The sequence below is a fragment of the Hakea prostrata genome, chromosome 8 (genome assembly GCF_041222555.1).
Source record: "Hakea prostrata isolate BN-2017 chromosome 8, UWA_Hpros_2, whole genome shotgun sequence".
NCBI lineage: Eukaryota > Viridiplantae > Streptophyta > Magnoliopsida > Proteales > Proteaceae > Hakea > Hakea prostrata.
The window spans coordinates 28,356,072-28,373,459 of NC_142607.1; positions in this window are offsets into that span (position 1 = coordinate 28,356,072).

Consider the following 17,388-nt stretch of genomic DNA (forward strand, 5'->3'; position numbering starts at 1 on the left):
CTTCCATGAATCTTCTTATCCAGATTGCTTCTTTACAAGCTTGTGTAGCTGCCATATACTCAGCTTCTGTTGTAGACAGTGCTACAACTGTCTGTAGTTTAGATACCTAGCTCACAGCTCCACCTACAATTGTAAACACATAGCCACTAGTGGATCTCCTTTTATCAAGATCATCTGCAAAATCAGAATCAACATATCCTCTGACAGTAAATTCAGATCCTCCATAACATTGAGTAGCATCCGAGGTTCCTTCAATGTATCTTAGGATCCTCTTCACTATAATCCAATGCTCTCGTCCTGGATTCACCATATGCCGACTAATTACTCCCACTGCATGTGCAATGTCCAGTCTTGTACATATCATAGCGAACATCAGACTTTCCACTGCTGATGCATACGGTACTCGAGACATCTCCATCCTCTTTGCTTCATTGCTAGGACACATACTTGGGGATAACTTGAAATTAACAGGAAGAAGAGTAGAATTTGGCTTACAGTCTTGGATATTGAAGGGGCGCAAGACTTTCCTTAAGTAACTCTTCTAAGATAGCCAAATCCTGTTATTTCTGTCTCGGTGAATTTGCATCCTTAGAATCTTGTTTGCGGGTCCCAAATCCTTCATTTCAAATTCCCTAGCCAACTGAGCCTTTAATTCTACGATCCGATCTTTGTTGGGGCCTGACACCAACATATCATCGACATACAACAATAAAATGATGAAATCATCATCACCAAACCTCTTGTAATACGCACAAGGGTCTGAAGCAAGTCTGTTGTATCCAAGGCTCAATTTGAAGGAATCAAATCTCTTATACCAACATCTTTGCGGGCATTTTAAGCTGTATAGAGATTTGTTCAACCTGCAAACCAAGTTCCCCTTTTATGGTTCTTGAGAACCTTCTGGTTGGAGCATAGATTTCTTCTTCAAGATCTCCATGAAGAAATGCAGTTTTTATAGCTAACTGCTCAAGATGTAGATCAAACGTAGCACAAAGTGCCAGAACTATCCGGATAGTAGTAAGTTGAACCACTGGAGAAAAGATTTCGGTAAAATCGACACCTTCTTTCTGAGCATATCCTTTGATCACCAATCTTGCACGATACCGCTCTACTTGATCATCACTGTTCCGTTTGATCTTGTAAACCCATTTGTTACCAATGGGCTTCCTTCCGTGCGGTAAAGGTACAAGCTCCCACGTCTTATTCTTATGAAGAGCTTCTAGTTCTTCTTGCATAGCTGCCATCCAAAGTGACGCTTTTGAGCTATCAATCGCTTCTTTGAATGTTGATGGCTCCCCATCTTTTGTTAGAAGACAATATGCAACATTGCTCTCCATAATATAATCAGACTACCAGGTTGGTGTATGTCTTTCACGAGTTGACCGTCAAACTTCTACAGTTGTAGACTCAACTGGCTCTTGTTCCTCGTTTTCTAATTCTGCTCCAGAAGAATTTTCCTGATTGAACTTCTCTTCCTCCTGAACTGTTGTACTCTCTGGAATTTCTATTGAAGTGCTACTCACATCTTCCTTTTGCAGCTTATCTTCTGCAAAAATAACGTCTCTGCTGATGACGACTTTATGGGCAGTGGGATCCCACAGTCGATACCCCTTGACTCCATCAGCATATCCCAAGAATCTGCATTTTATGGATTTTGGATCCAACTTCGAAATTTCTTGGGGATGATACATCACGTACACAGGACTCCCAAATGTGTGCAAGCGTGAATAATCAACTGGCTTGCCAATCCACATCTCCATCGGTGTCTTTAGATCAATCGATCTTGTTGGTGATCGATTAATCACGTAGCAGGCAGTGTTTACGGCTTCTGCCCAAAAGGACTTAGCCATACTTGCAGTTCTTAACATGGCTCTCGTTCTTTCGAGTAGAGTTCTATTCAACCGCTCCGCTACTCCATTCTGTTGAGGAGTGTAAGCCACCGTGAATTGTCTCTTGATGCCTTCTTGATTACAAAACTCAAAGAAGTCAACCCCTGTATATTCACCACCATTGTCCGTCTTGAGGCACTTGATTTTCTTCTTAGTTTCTCGTTCAACTTGCGCTTTGAATGTTTTGAAAACTGAAAACACATCTGACTTCTTCTTGATAGGAAACACCCAACACCTTCTGGAATAATCATCAATGAAAGATACATAGTACCTTGCTCCTCCCAGAGATGTAACCAGTGCTTGCCATACATCAGAGTGAACTACAGAACACTTTTACTCCTGGAATCAGATGCATTGAACTTCAGTCTATCCTGCTTGCTTGTAACACAATGCTCACAAAAGGGTAATGAAACCTTTGTGAGACCCAGGAGTAATTTCTGTTCTGCGAGAACCTTCAACCCTTGTTCTGACATGTGGGCCAATTTTCGATGCCACACTTTTGTCATCTCTTCTGCAGTTCCGGTTGATGCAACTGATGCTTCTGCCTCCAAACACGTTTCTCCCATTAGTTTGTACAAATTTGCAGCGCTTCTTTCAACCTTCATTACAACGAGCGCTCCTTTGACGATCCTCATCATTCCATTTTGGATGCGTGACTTGCACCCAATTTCATCTAATTGTCCCAAAGACAATAGATTATTCTTTAAGCCCTTCACATGCCGCACATTTTGAATAGTGCGTACCATACCATCGTACATCTTCAACTTGATGGTGCCAACTCCAGCAATCTCCAAGGCATGATCATTTCCCATGTACACAGACCCTGTAGAGATAGGTTCATAAGTTTGAAACCAATCTCTGTGAGAGGTCATGTGCCATGTTGCTCCTGAATCCAAGATCCAAGCATCAGTATGCTCCAATCTATCCTTGGCTGCCATTGCTGATTCACTGTAAAGAATATCTCCTTCAGCAATGCACCATTGAGATGTCTCTGCCTTATCTACACCCTTTTTGAATCGACACTCATTTTTTAAGTGTCGCCTTCTACCACAATTGTAGCACTTGAAATTCTTCTTACCCCTGGATTTTGACCTCCCTTGATTGTGACTCCCACTGAAATCACGTTCCGTTGACCTTCCTCGAGTTATAGACAGAGCTTCTGCTTGTTGTGAGCTTGCCTGTCTGTCTTCCCTGCCTTTTCGTCTACTTTCTTCTTCAAGAATTGTAGCAGCAACATCATCAAATACCAGATAATCAGAGAGGATATTACTGGTTAAATTGATGATTACTGGGTCATATGAATCTGGAAGACTTTGGAGTAGAATTTCAGCATGTTCCTATGGTGAAACATTATGTCCAACGTTGAAAGTTGAGAACATAATGAAATCAGAGTATGTAAGTGCTCTGTCATTGATGTAGATTCTGTCATTCGTAAGGTATACAACTTTTTCTTCAAGAAGATTTTGTTGTGAAGTGATTTGGCTTCATACAATTTGATGAGGTGATCCCAAACCTCCTTAGCAGTTTTCTTCTCTTCTACGCCTGCTAAAATATCATCAGATAAAGCCAGATGCAAATTGGAAAGGGCCATTGCATCTATTCTGTTCCACTTTTCGTTATTTGTGATCTCCGCCGGCCGAACACTGATGGCTTCCAGGCAGTTATCTTTTATCAATAATGCATTCATCTTCATTTTCCATAATGAGAATTTCGTGCCGTCAAACTTGCCGATGTCGATCCTTGCTGCCATTGCTTCTATCACTAACTGTTTTTGACTACAGAATAACTCTCACTATTTCACGTGAAAAGTATCTCTTTAGGTTACTTCCAACTAGTATATTGTTGAACCAAAGTACACCAGGAAAATTTCCAGGAAAAGACGAAGGGACACAACTGGTCCGCTTAAATACCAGACTCCTTAGACAAAATTTTCCTAGACATGCACTTAATCACCCAACATACCTTTCCAAGATACCCGAAAAGAAAACAAACACGTGAATAATGACTTCAAAAAATTTCTGCAGCACCTTCGTAGGAAGAAAACAAAACCTTGCTCGATACCACTTGTTGGGTTATGAAAAACCCACCGAACAGAACAATCAGCAAATAAGAGAAAAGAAGAACACAAGATTTTACGTGGAAAACCCTTAAAGGAAAAAACCACAGGCAAGAGAGAAAACTCCATTATAGATAAAGAAATATACAAGAGGAAAGATTTTGGGATGAATTACATATGGAGGGGGAGGCATCCTTTTATAGCCTCTCCCCATCCTACCTTCTCCCACATCTACTCGAACTAGGACTAAAACTATTAACAAACTCCCACTTCTTTATGATGTGGGATAACAACTCCTACTAGATGTGGGACTAAGACTATACAACACTACCAATGGAAGACAACTCGAATTTATTAGTAGATTCTGAATATTTAAAGCCTTGGCTAAGAGGATGGCATCACAACCCGCCTCCACTTCTATTCCTGCCACTTAGTATCTAAAACTCCATTTACACTTTGCAAACCCAAATAAACCATCAACGCCCTCAAATAATCACACTCCTGCCACCCACTATGCTATTCTTGTCCCACACTTCATCCACGAATGCAACAAAACGATGCAGAAGAAAGGGTTGAGCAATGTTCAAGAAGGTAGGGGTTCCTTTGGGACTGTTTGTGGCACCTTGAGGAAGTACATGCTCTCGGCCATAGTTTGATGAGCTGCTAAAATTGTTACACTCGGGTTAGGCATACACCCCTGTGGCAAAAATTTTACCTTACTTTACAAATGTTTTGAACCATTGCTATCCAAATACCATCAACATTCTAGACTACAAACCCCGCAAATCTATAATTGATAAAGACAATCCAATCTCAAAAGCTGCTGCCAATAAATTCCTTAACCTCTAACTGAAGGGGAGATAATTCCCAACAAAGTGATGTGTGTGGCCAGTTAACCAAAGCATGCAATACTGTCTCTTAAGCTTGATCACATAGAGGATTGCTTGTTGAGGATGCCATATGCCTCTCACCGAGCTCCCTTTTGACTGCAATTGCCTTGTTATAGCATTTCCAAATAAAATGTTGTAACTTGGGTGCAACCGACATGTTCCATAACTACTTTCAAAAAGGATCCGGAGATGAGGATGAAGGTAATGAAAATACATAATCCACATGGCTTAGATGGTAAGCGGACCTCATGCTGAATGATACTTGATATGGAAGTTTCATACCCAACCAGGTCAGACCCGGTTGGGGCTCCACATCCGATCGGTCAATTCTTGGCACGGGTTTCCTAGCCCATCGGGTGATACCCGGTTGGGGCTTCACATTCAATCGGGATAATAACTGACTGGATTGATCAAGGCACGATGACCGCTCAACTAATATGGCAACCTTTCTCTATCAAGAAAGTCAACTCCATCGTTGATTGCACGGGATTAATAACAGGAAGGCACGATCTCAGGAGATATGACAGCCCCCGTCGGATAGACTTACCAAATGCATATAAGGTAACTTTAACGGTATAAGATAGGGGACATACCTCTCTAGTAAGCATCGAATACACTCTGAGTATAATCTTGTGTAGCTTTTGCTCATAGACCTCACTCTATTCATCGTCTGACTTTGCCATCGGAGGCGGCTACCCGGCATACAAGCCGGCCCGCATCTAACCTTTCTTACAGGACTCATCGTCCTGGATACGAGAGGAGGCTCAGTCGGATCCAGAAGTTTAACTGAGATGCATCAATACTTTCTTTGACTTAGCACAAAACCATTTGTTTTCTAGAGTGGGGGGAGATAATTGATATCCTCAAGATCTCAGTTGTTACGGTTAGTCCCACATTGGAGCCTTACAAGCTGAAATGTGGGCTGATATATCTTGGCAAACCCTCACTTGGTAAGCCGGTTTTCCAGATTTTCTAGGTGGTGTGGAACCGAGGTTGTATCATCAGTACTCTCCATAGATGAGAACAAAGAATACGCCAATTGCGAACGCCAATTGCGAATTCCATTCCATGATTGACCAATTAATGAGCTGGTCAACCCAACAAATCACTGGATTTGCAAGAGGGTTGAGGATCTTCCTAGCTAGTAAAGTAGGGAGCCAGATCTATATATATATATATATATATATATATATATATATATAGTGATAGCTCCCTTGCGAATTTGCCTTCTAAGGCATTTAAGTAAGAGATCACGACCCTTCAGTAAACTAGCCCAACCCCAACCCCAAGAGCAATAACGAGGTTTAACTGCTTCAAAGATAGATACATTCGAGTGATCTTTAGCCTTCAAAATTTGCCCCTATAGGATGTCTGGTTCCTCCAATAGCTACTTGCATTGTCATGAGAGTAAGGCTTGATTGAAGACCAGAAAATCCCAAAACCCCAAACCACCATTTGCTTGGCTTTAATAGACATTTCTCCATTGAACCCAACAAACCCCTCTTTTATCATTATTTCGCCACCAAATCTCTTTGACCAAAGTGTTCAATCTCAAAAAATCTCCTTTGGAAACATAAAGACTAACATCGCATATGATGGCAAACTAATGGCAATGACCTTGATCATAATCTCTTTCCTTGCACTTGAGAGAAATTTCTCTTTCCACTCTACCAATTTAGAGGAAACCTTGTTAGTAACATAAGCAAGGGTTCCTCTCTTGGACCAACCAAATGAGGAAGGGAGACCCAACTAGATCCCTAGAGAAGTAACCACATTAAGCCAGAGGATTCCCCAAATAACTTCCCTAGTTTGATGTGGAACCCCTAAAAGACAAGTTTGATTTATCTAAATTTATCTATTGTCGTGAAAGAGCATAGTAGATGTGACATAGATGTGCTTCTAGCACACTAGTGGCAATATCTTTTCTTTATTTTTCTTTTTCCTTATCCTTTGGAATTGAGGTTTACTTGGGCTAGTTTATCCGCACATTGACTACATCCTTGGGGGTAGTTTTTTCACATACATAGTTTAAATATAAGGTGATTGTTCACCGCTGTCCTCAAGGAGATTCAAATTATTGACTTCATACTATGTGAGGTGTTGGTCTCTAACCAATTAAGCAAGTAATGATAGTTTCTTATACATAAGTAATATACCCAAGAAGGTCTTGGCTTCAAATCTGCGTCTAAAGATTCTTTGTGTACATGAAGATGAATACATAATCATTGTGTACATGAAGGTGAATACATAATGACCACTGCACTTGAGAAAATTTTACCTTTTTTGTGATTATGTGAAGCCAGAAATTACATATACAGATTTGTAAACAATTATAATTACACTTCTTTTATATATTTTTAATTATGTTTATACTCCCTATATTTCAAATTACGTATCAATCATGCCTCTACAATTAGAATAAGGGACTGAAATAATAATGACTCAATATCCATTATATTTTCGAAATTCCCACATTATTTTCCTTTACTTTGCAAGAAATATAAAAATATCTTTTTAAATTTAAATAAATTGAACGAAGAAATAAGGTAATTTTATACGTAATGTTGTGTATTCTAGTGGTTTTTAGATATTTTTCAATCTTTCCCTCATTTATAACTTATAAATAGATTTTTCTTGTTTGGCCCAAACTTATAATCATGGTAAAAAATTCGAGGGAAACTCAAGTTTCGACCGGGTGAAAATGGGAAACTTAGGTGGAAACTTGGGAAATTTCGAGGAAACCGAGGACTTTTCCATACAAGTTTCGACAGGTTTTAGAGAGTATTTTGGGGTGGGATCCTATATTTAAGCTAATTAGAGTATAATGAATACATTTGTTGTATTTTACTAAAAAGATCAATGTAGAAATGTCATTCAATGTACATAACATCAATGTAGAGTTGTCCAAACAGTACATTATAAACTTAACTACTTAAGCACATAACATTCAATATATAATTTCTAACTTCAAAATAGTTGACAATAAAAGGAAAATACAACTTAGTGTTAAGAGGAGTGCCAAGAGTGGATTCATCCTGTGAGTTGAGTAGTAATATGCCTGTAACATCCTCTCCTCCAATCAACGAACATAGACATCCCATGACATTTTATGTCAAGTCAAATTAATCGACAACTGTAACTTTATGAGTCTGATCATCAATATGCTTAAGATAACCAACCTGAGGGAATACGCACTTTGGATAGGGAAGTCCTGATGGAGGGGGCATTTGTCATGGGTATTTGGGGAAACATGAAATAAACAAAAAAATTAAAATTTTGGGAAAATTACAAAATATACAAGAAAAAGTCTCAAGTTTCCACGAAATTTCCCCAAGTTTCCCACGAAATTTGGGAATTTTTTTCCTCATGAACCAGTTGGTCCAACTGGGTTGAACCAAGTTTCGACAGGTTTCGAGGTTTCGACAAGTTTCGACAAAATTTCGACAGTTTCGATCGAAATTGAGGACTTTTTTTTCGGTCCCCAAGAATTTTGTTTCACATTTTCCAAAATGGGAAATTTCGATGGAAATTTCGCAAGTTTCAATGAAATTTTATTCTATGCTTATAAATATTCAAATATTTCCACAATTCAAAACTATACAATGATGTCAGGCACAAGGGGAAATTTGTAATAGAAATATTTTCGTAAATATTTAAATGTAATATTTAGCAAATTGAAGAAGTGTATATGTAATTTACTCTTTTATGCGATCTGTATTTATAAGAAGGGGCAATATAACTTGTTTGCACCTTTTTCCCTTATGAAAATTCATGGTGGATAAGTAAAATTAGTTAACTCTACCATCAAAGATTGTTTTATTGGTAATAACTAATGTTTCTTAGTAAAGTGATCATGAATTCAAATTTTCTGGAAGTATATTTAAAATTATATAAAACCTTAGAATTGTTTCAATATTGCTATAACACCATGCAGCCCATGGTCTAGACTCTAGATCAAAACTTGTATTCGAGATGAAATTTCGATCACTCGTTTCACCTCATTTAACGTAAATGAATATTTATTTGGTAAAGTTTAACTATGAATGAGTGGTCAAGATGACATCTTGACCACAAGTTTCGATTTTGACTGTAAATGTACGGTCACACCTATGAGGATATAGTTAAGGCTCGTGTAAGTTAGCTCCGCTAAACATCAGATCCAGAAAAAAAAAAAAAATAATAGACCCAAAGCTTCATATATAAACTGGCAGTTTGCAGCTATCATAGGGTTGGCATAAATCTGTGGGTCCCAGCGGTAAGATTAAGGGTCAATTTTTTTTGAGAAAAAAAGATGATGCGACTTGCGACATCACACGTTTGAAAAGCGAAAGGGATAAAAGGGATTTGGTCAATAATTGGGAGGGCCCGAAGAAGAACGTGCAAGAGCACTATTCAAATGCATGCGCGTTGTACTGTTCAACATTATAACCTGATTATTGGTGGTCGATTGGCCCACTGGGGCCCACTTCAAGCCCTCAATACCTCTAGGACACGAGGAATTTCAAACGGGTGGTTTATATGTACTGTTGTTCCATGCATGTTTAGATCAGAACCGTCGAAATGGTCCCACAAGAAGATCACGGGAGATCTTTTTGTCTCCTTTTCTTGTATACTTTTACAAGTCAAAACAAAACCAGAACCTTACCCCGTCCTTTTTCTTCCGCTGTCTTTTTGGAACTGAGGTGGTGGGTGGGAAGATACACAGAGATGTGGATCCGATCTCCCTTCTGCAACCCTTTCGAATGTGGGACCCACATATAAATCTCTCTCTATATATAGGATAATTGTACTTTACAATCATGCAAGCCACAGAACTAGACCTGTCATCTTAAAAGGGGCCATTAGAAATTCTTTACATTTAATTAACTCATGATTATGAAAGGCATATAGCCAAGTTACTGAAACCAGCTCGCAAGAAATCAGTTCTTTGGCGTATTATGGATCCTTGATTTCTTGATTTTGTAACTTGGATGCTTTGCGTGGGTCATGCGTTAATAAATAGACCATTTTCTACTAAAAAGAAAAAAGAAAAAAAAATTGGCACTTGGCCGGAGAAGAGAAAGAAAGGGGAGAGATCATATAAGAATCTTTTAAATTTGTTAGGAAAACTACATAACTAGTTATTTTTAGACTAAATACTTCAGTATATAAAATTAACCAAAACTGACTCCCAGTTTATAAAACTAACTAAAACAGTAATTTTTCATTCTTTTTGGACATTTTTAACCCTTAAAAAAGTAACTATACCAACATATTAAATATTCTTCTTCTCTATTCTTTTTTTTCCAGATTGCCTAATGTGTTGGGTTTGTTTTTCTCATATGTCACCTCTCATTGAGAAGACCCTTTTGAAAGTTTGAGAGATCCGAAGTGGCATCTTCCAATAACCTGGCAAGTCTCATAGAATCTTGGCTGAAGAAAAACTTGGGCGAATTACCAAAAAAAAAAACAGACTTGGGCAATATTTCGTAGGGGAAATTGGGGTAGTGGTGGTTGGAAGGGGAGGGGATGTGGTGGTGTCTAGTGGTAATGAGTGGTTTCCAATAAGCTATAGGAAGAAGATGGGCAAATGACTATATACCCACTTAAGGGCGAATTTCAATATTCTCTTCCGATGAACAAATTACAATCCCCATTCCACCCAAAATCCTAGGAATTCGTTGATAGTTAGAATAGATTCGTTGATAGTTAGAATAGATTCGTAAACCAGGTCGGCTGATACGTTTTAAAATAGTTCTATATGGCCCCTTCCTATTCCTTCTAGTTTGCAGGGTTGAAACCAAGAAATATTTGTTGTTTTCATGGTGTTTCCTCACGTTTTCAATAAAACCTTCTCGTAGAAGTATTTTAACAATGTTTTCAGTGATATTAGTGGATGCTATTCGAATTGATCCTTTTTTATTCATGTCAACATTTCGTATAGAAGTGATTACGTCAGCAATAGTGTTTCTACCCATGACAAACTATAATTATTGGTGCCCCAAGTTTTGATATAATCAACATGCTCTGTTTTTATTATATATTCTTATTTTACTATGTTCAACTCTATGTATTCCTCTATCCGTAGAGTACATTGAATGTACAGAAATGGCTATAACAGAGTTTCTGTTATTCGTATTAACAGCTACTCTAGGAGGAATGTTTTTATGTGGTGCTAACGATTTAATAACTATCTTTGTAGCTCCAGAATGTTTCAGTTTATGCTCCTACCTATTATCTGGATATACCAAGAGAGATGTACGGCCATCATACATGATTGAGTTGCGAAAACTTCTGGATAGGTATCCTACATCTGAACGGAATTCTTTCTGGTTAAAGAATCTCTTTCTAGTTGCTCTGGAACAATTAGGAGATTCTCTAAAAGAAATACGGGGTTCTGGCGGCAACATGCTATTGGGTGGTGGTCTCGCTTATGGGGTCAAATCAATACGTTCTTAGAAGAAATATTTGAATATCAATCTCATCAATATCATCGCATTGGAATTTCTTTTTGATCTTTTTATTTCTTTCTTTTTTTTAAAAGAAAAGAAAGAAAAGAAGAAAGGTTTTGAATCTTCAGCAAATACGTATATTCGGAATAGGTCCAGAATATAATGGAATAGACGTATCTAGGGATTAGGTATAGAATGAAGCACAAGGGTAATTTAATAAATTAATATTAATAAGATATTTTGATAGTTTTATTTTGAGATTTAACTAAGACTAACTGAGATTGTTAGTTGTGTGTTAGATGTAATATTGGATTAGGTTATACGTAATGGGAACAAAGAAAAGTTTTGGCCAAACTTAAGTGGATTATACATATAAAACTCAAAAGAATATAACCTATTTTGTTGGAGAAGAGTGAGGTAAAGAAAATAAAAACGTTCCCTAAAATCGGACCCGTTCCCTAAACGTTAAAGACTCAACTTCCCTAGGGGAGGTCTTGGGTTCGCACCCGTTCGGCGGCATTAATTATATATATATAAAATCTCCCTTGAGGATGTAATCGTGGTGCGCGTAAGCTGGCCCGGATGAACCTCATCCAAAAAAAAAAAAAAAAAAAAAAAAAAACATATATTAATGATTAAAGGCAAGAGAGAGAGTGGCAAGAAATAACAGGAAAATAAATAAATAAAAAATGAAATTGGAAACGTGCAGAAGTAGAAAGCCGGGGGGAGGTGGAGAGAGAGAGAGAGTTTGTGTGAATTTGGAAAGAGAGATACTAAGGGAGAAAATGAAAAGAGAGAGAGAGGATACTAAGGATAAGTAAAGAGAGAAAATAGGAAAGAAAATAAAAACGTAAATATGAGATTGAATTATGAAAAGAGAGAGGGAGGTAAGATGGGAAGAGGGAGACAATATTTGATAAAAAAACGAAGAAAAAAATCTAATAAGAAAATGGAAGGTGACTCAATATGTACACTTAGGAATTTTTTTCTTAAGAAAAAAAAAAACTCTAATTTTTATTACCTATTGAATATAATTTCTTTCTCTTGATACATAAGATACTCTTGGAGTGAAATGATCTTATACAAAATTTAATCTTGCTCCATTTTTTGCCTATCATGCTTAGAATTGTGTCTTTTTCACAGTTGAGAAATTAAATTAAATATTTATATGTGTAAAATTTCATGTTTTGCACATAACAAGTTTGAATATATATGGTACTTTCAAAGAATGCTAAAAATTTATAAACAACATAAATAAATAAATAAAAACCCCAAGGTATCACTATTCTAAATGTGTAAAATGCATGCTTTATGACTTAAATTTTCATATATAAATATGCTCATCAATTATTGATCAACCAAAAAGAATATCTTTGGTCTCTTTACCAATCTTTTTATGGTTTGAGTCTAAGGACAAAGTCAAGGTCAAGATCTATCATCGTTCAGTGTTTGACTTAGTCTAATCTAATCCTGGAAGATCAAGGTCAAGATCAAACTAAGATACTCAATGTCAAGATTAGGATTTAGAAAGAAAAAAACTAAAATCCCCATGTAACCTTGGATGCATAAGTTGGTTAGTAAGAATCGAAATGAACCACTCCTCATGTGACAGGTGGTTACATAGATTAAATTACTTTGTGTATGTTTTATTTACTAAAATGACAATGCAAGGAAACTTATGATGTTCAAACAAAGATGATATCCTAATTAACATGAAAGATCATGAAGTATTTATTTGTCCATCTAAAAACACCTCAATTTCATATCTTTAGTATCTTAAGATGTGATTGCTTTTGGGATAAGCTTTGCCGGTTAGGTATAACTAAGATGTGACACTAAAATGATAATGAAGGGCCCATAAATGATAAAACTATATCTACTCAATGTTAACCCAATATATATATATATATATATATATATATAATATATATATATATATATATATATATATATATATATATATATATATATATATATATATATATATATATATATATATATATATATATATATATATATATATATATATATATATATATATATATATATATCTACTCTATGGTATGAGTGTGACGTTAAAAATTTCATATATATTGATAAGATAAATTATAATTTTGACTTAGATTTTTTGGAAATTAGCTTATCCTGCCTCTTACTACTTCTTCTCTTCTTCCTCTTTTTTTTTTTTTTTATTTTTATTTTTATTTATTTATTTTATTTTAATTTTTTTTTTAATCTTTTGGTAATATTCTGCCTCTTACTTTTGCAAGGGAAAGTTACTTGGTTAGTTATAATTAGTAGAATTGTTTTGACAAAATACGCTTGTTTTTCAAATAATAAAAGTATAGAGAGATTTTGAGTTTGGGTTTACAAAACTAGTCAAAAGAGTGTCCTCTACTCATCTAAGAGTTTGTTTGGACAATTTTACCCTTCTATCATTCTCCGTCATCATGCCTTGCACTAACACACCTCTCGTGCTATTCGAGTTCAAACCCCTAACCCTCTTCATCTTCTTCCTCCTCCTACGCATTGCAATCTTTTGCACCATTCCTTATCTATCTTCTTTCAATCCCACCATTATAACCTCTTGCTCTGGCTCAACATTTGTGCTTCCTCCATCTTACCCCATTTTTTGTTGATTTTCCCCCCAAGGTTTTGTTTCAACACTGAAGAAATCAATTTCTAGGTCTTTTTTGATTGTGAATCTATAATGCTAACTTAAGATTTTCTTAGTTTTGATTTGGTGATGGTTTTTAATTTTTTATTCTTTGTTTAGGTATTACGACTTTTAGGGTCTAGGGTTTAATTACAAGGTTGCTCAAAGCATTACATTCTGAGTATCTAGTTTAGAATACCCAGACTGTTGCTTCCAGCTAGTATTTATAGAACAACATTAGGTTCTAATATTAGATTCTATGGTTAATTGGACTCTCCAGTAAGGCCCATTACACCGTTGGATTGTAACTAGTCTGATGGCCTTTATTAGAATATAAGTTGGGTATAACTCAAATACCTCAACCATAAGTTAGGTATGACTCAAATACGTCAACAATATCTCCTCGTATGTTCAACATATGGCTCCAGGCATTAGTCCCGAAATGTAATGTTCAAACTCAATACAAAATCATTCCAAACCTTATAAAAGAATTATATTCAATTAAATCCAAATTGTGAAATCCCTCAAATCCCTAACTTGGAATTCCATATTATAGGTCTAAAAACTCGGAGTGCGGGAAGAAGGCAACTGTGGGCCATCCAAGTAGAGATCATTGGGTTGGTTTCCGAACCAATGGAATTAGATGGAGATGAGGTTGAGTTGGGAGTTCTGTTAGAATTTGGAAGAAGATCTAACTCAGACATTGACGAACTTGGTAGATGGATCAAGAATACGGTAATGACACGTGTAGAAGGTTCCAAAAATCTGGTAGGACTCTTCTATAGCATAGAATAAGAGCTAAGGCAGAGCTAGGGCATTTAGGGCCTTAAATTTGCTCTTGGACCAAAAGTACCAAGGGCTGGTTGCCTACCCTAGTCGCCCCAGGCGACCCACCTAGGCAACCAGCCCAGTTTTGGGGAAAAATGGCATTTTAGGAAAAAATGATTTTTGAAGCCCTATTTAAAATTATTTCCCATTCTAAAACATGTCATTATGTTCTAAAGCCATTAGAGAACTTCAGAGCTCCTCAAAGAACCCTCCCAAGGTGGAAGAAAGTGTAGAGAACATCCTTCAAGGTTTTCGAACGGCGATTTGTCTTCTTAAAGGTTAGTATTCATCTTCTTTGTTATAGTTCTCTTCTAAGATTGATTCCTCCTACTGCCAAGACCTAGTTGAAGGCTTCTACTTGCTGTATCAACCTAATTCTTCTATCTTCTTAACTCTAGAGTGAATCCCCATTCACTCTGGCTCATATGTGAATATTGTAGTTAGATTTCGAAGAAGACCTAATATATTTGTTAGGTTTTCATTCTTTTTGCTTTGTTTGATCTCTAAACTATGATAGATCATGTTCTAGTATGATTTTGAATTTTCTAAGTATTTTTGGAGTAGTTTAGAACTCAAACGGGAAGCAGTTTGCCGATTGGAGCCAAATCTGTCCGTACACAGAAGGCTGGTTGAATGGCTTGGTTGCCCCGAGCAACCCACCCATTGACCGACCCATGCTCTAGTAGATTGCATGTCCCAGTTGATTGCCTAGGGCAACCAGCCCGAACAACCACTCTCTGTCACACCCCACCTGCCGGTCTCGGTTACCCGCCCGACAACCCGTGGGAGTGATCCGTCATAGGATCCATGGTTCTAGTCTATCAATAATAATAAATGCAAGTAAAGACAATCAAGAGCAAGAAAAGGTTCAATAATTAAATGAAAGAATTACAAGAGTCTAACTACCCCAATAAAATAATCAAGGAAAGAATAAATAATCAAAATGTAAATGACTTCAGCGGAAGCAATGCAAAAGGTTTAAATAAGTTTCTTTCTGGTTTCTTTTTCTAAAGCTAAAAACTTAGACTCAAGTTTATCAAGATGAGGGGTTCTCCAATTCTCCTCCATACGGTGAGCAAACTGCCTGACGACTTGTCTCCGCCCATCAATAGGTGCTATAAGCGCATTCCATGCACTCAGAGGAGCTCCCGCACAGGCTATCTCCTTTTCCCATTGCCGGTGCCACATCTTCTTCATACGGGAAGGTTCCTTCATAGGAAACCAATCCATCTTCTTGTGCATTTCCTCCATCTGTACAAGCTAATAAAACATAGACAAATAAAGGAATGAGTTCTGGAGAACTCAGTAAGAACAAACAATGATTCCCATCCATATGTTACTGGCACATGTCGGGGTTTCTAATCCAATGCGGGTCATAAAGGTAACATACTACATGAAGTCCAGATACATCCCCTATGGCACCAACCAACTCGGTTCAGTATCCTTCGCAACCTAGGAATGAGAACCCTCACGGACTGGTTACCGCTATTGGACTCCATTCCATAACCCTATGGTCATCCACATATTGTTGGGGCAGAATGCTCTCATGACACCCGGTCCGTTCCTTGGACGTCCATGAGCCCAACCCTAACATATGCAACCCTACCATTTATACGACCAATAGTGGACCATCGTCACATCATTGTCATCATGGGTCATCCGGCTTCAATTCCCCTACCGAAAGGGTAGTAGCATGTGGGGTACCTAGCCATGCAATTCTAGACTCTACCTAGGTATGTCTCCAATAGTTATGATAGAGCTAGAGACATCAGCAAGCATGTGTCCCATACCACAGCCCTCTGATATCCCAAGCTAGGATATCCCAATGGAACACCCTTTCCATCAAAACCACAAACCATCAACCATCAACCATTATCATATCATATTCATAATCAACAAAGTATAAGTAAAGACAATACAAACAACAAGCATATCATAAGATTAGCAAGCTAAACAAGGTTACAATAGCATATGAAATGAAAGAATAGTAATAACAGACACTGGACTAGCATGTTTAAGTCATTTCATACAGATAGGATTGTATGTCCTTACCTGTAATTATGCAGAATCCCTCTAACTTGCAATCCAGGAACTATTATAAGACTTTTATTTGAAACAGAGAACACCTATATACAGGGTTACAATAAGGTATAAGTCGAATGAATCAAATTGGATAAAAACCAAAAGTCATTTGGTCACTGGAAACCAGCCGGTCGCTTAAGTTGAGCGACCGCCACTAGTGACCGCCCCAAAAACAGAGAGTTTTCAATCCGAAACTCAGGCTTCTGATCATCCGATTTCAATCCGAATTTTGAATGATCATAGTCCGAATCTCAAATCTATCACTCCCATAACCACGTGATACTAAACCTAACCAAAGACATCAAATTGGTTATCCAGAATCCTCCCTCTTGATTAGATCAGCCCTTTTCACTAAAGCAGGGTTTCGTTTTCGGATCTGATCTCACCAAGATCATCAAAAAGGTAGACAGTGCAATAGAAGATCAAGAACAACCAAAGGGAAACACTAATCTACTTTTATCATAGCAAGTGGTGAAGTATGAGTGAACAGGGAATCACTTACCTCAACCAGATCAATTATGAAGGATAGTAGAACCTTCTGGGACTCTAATAGCAC